Source organism: Tupaia chinensis, unplaced genomic scaffold (assembly GCF_000334495.1).
Source record: "Tupaia chinensis unplaced genomic scaffold, TupChi_1.0 Scaffold000263_1, whole genome shotgun sequence".
Taxonomy (NCBI): domain Eukaryota; kingdom Metazoa; phylum Chordata; class Mammalia; order Scandentia; family Tupaiidae; genus Tupaia; species Tupaia belangeri.
This window is the reverse complement of record NW_006159743.1, coordinates 2,764,449-2,767,651: the sequence shown is the minus strand read 5'-3', so window position 1 is coordinate 2,767,651 and position 3,203 is coordinate 2,764,449. Positions and strand designations below refer to the sequence as shown.

Below are 3,203 nucleotides of genomic sequence, written 5' to 3'. Positions count from 1 at the left end.
GACAGAGAGAGACATAGAGACAGAAAGCGAGAAATCACCTCCCAGGGGGGATGGTCACGCCACAATCCCTTCTCCTCCATTCTCCTCTCAGGATCTTGGGCACGCACGCACACGCGCCTGGCGTGAGTTTTAAGCCACCAGGTCCGGGACACGAACCGCGGTCGACTACGTGGGAGTCCAGTGACATAGCCTTTACGCTAACTGCTGGTTCCCGAAGTCATATGGTCTTTGTACTAACTACTTGATTTCACCCTGTACTGAAAAAAGCAGCTGTAGACAATACGTTTGCTTGTTTTTTAAAGAGGGAGCATGACTGTATTCCAATAAATATTTGTGAAATAGGCAATAGAAAAGATTTGGCCTGCAAGTCATAGTTTGCTGACCACTGATATCAGTTCTACTGAGAACACTGCTCTTCTTCAGAGATGGCAGCTAAATAAAAGCTGATGGTTTTACTTTCTCTTTGTCTTGTATTATCATTTTATCCTTTGCCCCCATCTCTTTCTCCTCTTCTTCACTATCACCTTTCCTTGTTTCTCTTCATGGTCTTTTATGGTCTCTATCTAGGTTATTTCACCATTATTTTTCACTGCACACACTTTGTTATGGTTTAAATGTCCCCACCAAAATTCATGTTCAAACTTAACTGTCATTGTGATGATATTAAGAGTTGGGACTTTGGAACCAGCAGATGGAATAATGGTTATGTCACTGAACTCCCACATGGCCTACTGCTGTTCAAGTCCCAGACTTGGAGGCTTAAAACTTATGCCTGGTGCAGGTGCATGTGTGCCCAAAATCCCAAAAGGAAAATGGAAGAGAAGGGATTGCAGCATGGCCATCATCCCCCTCCCCCACCCAGGGAGGGGTTGATTTATTGCTGTCTGTCTTTCTGTCTCCTCAGCAAGTGCACTTGCCCTATAACAACAACAACAAAACCCAGAAGAGGTGGGGCCTAATAAAGGGTCGGTAGGTTATGAAGGCCCTGACCTAATGAATGCATTAAGGTTGCTATTATAGGAGTGGCTCTGTTACAAAAGCAAGCTCTCTGGCTCTCTTGTCCCCTCTCCCTGCAATGCCTTCCACCATGTTGCAACATAGCACAGAGGCCCTCATCAGATGCCAGGACCATGCCCTTACACTTTCCAGCCTCTAGAACTGTGAAATAAGTCTCTGTTCCTTATAAATTACCCAGTCTGTAGTATTCAATTATAGCAACATAAATAGACTAACACACAATTATTCTCTATAGACCATGGTTTTGTTCATTTTAATGGCCGAACAATCCTTAATATATAGCAATTTATTCACATTTGCTCCTCCTCCCCCCCTTTAGCTAAGCAAAGCATTGCTTGTCTCTTTCCCTTCAATTCCAAAGACCTAGACAGAATCTCCTTGTTGGCAAGGCCATGCCACCTTTAATGTGGCCTTTCTGGCCTGCTGGAGTCATTACTATAGCTCTAATCTATGTACTAGGGTCATATATTTGGTACTAGTACACAGCAAACTCTGTCGGGAGACAATTCTTCCATGATTCTCTTCTTTCTTCATGTCTTATAAGCAGGGGTATTGACAGTCTAGCTTTGGACTACTTTTTCAAGGATGTTTTTATAATAGTAATGTCTTCCTTGAGAACAAAGTTTGGGTAGGTTTGCTTACAGTTCATTATAAAGGGTTATGGTTTTCTAAGCTCAGTGGTCTTCTCCTATAACATAATATATTGCATATGTCTTAGCTTTGTCATGGGGCTCTATGGGAAATGTGGCTTGGAAACTGGTGTGAATGTCAATTCTTTGGCTATTGCTATTGTTGTAGGTAATTTTTTTTTTCTTTGTGTCTGATTCAGGAGTTTCTATTCTTTTACCAGAACCCATGAAATTATGGCAGGCTAACTTGGTAACTTGTAAGCAGGGTGAAATCTCAGAGCCTTTATTTATTGTTCTGGGGAAAAAATCAGGGCTATTAGATAGCCCTATTAGATATTAAGCTATCACATAGCAGAACATACCTATGCAAGGTTACTTGTGAAGACAGGCTCATTTAAAGTTGTAACTCTCTTTCCATGCTACCCACATACGTCTATGAGGCACTCTGGATTCTGACTGTAACTTGAAGGAAAATTTTCACAATGTCTGGAGTCCTTGACGTCCTACAAATGTGGGAGGATGATGTCCTCAAATTTGTTGCAGCAGGAACCTACCTTGGTGGCAACAACCTTGATTTCCAAATGGAACAGGATATCTACAACACGGAAAGTGATGGCATCTGTATCATAAGTCTAAACAAGACCTGGGAGAAGCTTCTGCTGGCAGCTTGTGCCACTGTTGCCATCAAAAATCTTGCCAACATCAGTGTTGTGTCTTCTAGGAATACTGGACAGAGGGCTATGCTGAAGTTTGCTGCTACCACTGGAGTCACTCATCTTGCTGGCTGCTTTACTCCTGGAACCTTCACTAACCACATCCAGACAGCCTTCTAGGAGCCACATCTTCTGGTGATTACTGATCCCAGGACCGACTACCAGCCCCTCACAGAGGCATCTTATGTTAATCTACCTACCATTGCTCCGTGCAACACAGATTCGCCTCTGTGCTGTGTGGGCATTGCCATCCTATGCAACAACAAGGAAGTTTGCTCAGTGGGTGTGATGTGGTAGATGCTGGCTAGGGAAGTTCTGCACATGCGTGGCACATTTCTTGTGAACAGCCATGGAAGGTCATGCCTGATCTCTACTTCTGCATAAGTCCTGAAGAGATTTGAAAAGGAGGAATTGGCAGCTGCTGAAAAGGTGGCCAAGGAGGAATTTCAGGGTGAGTGGACTGCTCCAGCTCCTGAGTATACTGCTACTCAGCCAGAGGTTGCAGACTGGTTGGAAAGCCTGAAGGTGTCCTCTGTGCCCACCTACAGTTCCCTACTGCTGAAGACTGGCCTGCAGCTCCCACTGCTCAGGCCACTGAATGGGTGAGGAAAAACTGCTAAGTGGTCTTAAGCTATTGTTTCAAAGATTCTTATATAGAGTGTAAATAAGGTTGAGGAGGAAAATAAACAAAAGTTTCTAGAAAAATAAAATAAACTCCACCCTTTCTAACCACTCAAGAATGTAAATGTTACGGTGATATAAGGATAACTTTGAACTCCCTCTATTTAAACAAAAAAGGTAAATCACTTCCAAATTCAGTGCTACAAGTATTACAGATGACAAA

At 43.1% G+C, this 3,203-nt stretch overlaps 1 pseudogene; it reads left to right on the top strand.

The window, feature by feature from the left end:
• The first annotated feature begins 2,128 nt into the window (after positions 1-2,128).
• LOC102469556 (40S ribosomal protein SA-like) lies at positions 2,129-2,989 on the top strand (annotated as a pseudogene).
• Positions 2,990-3,203: the final 214 nt, after the last annotated feature.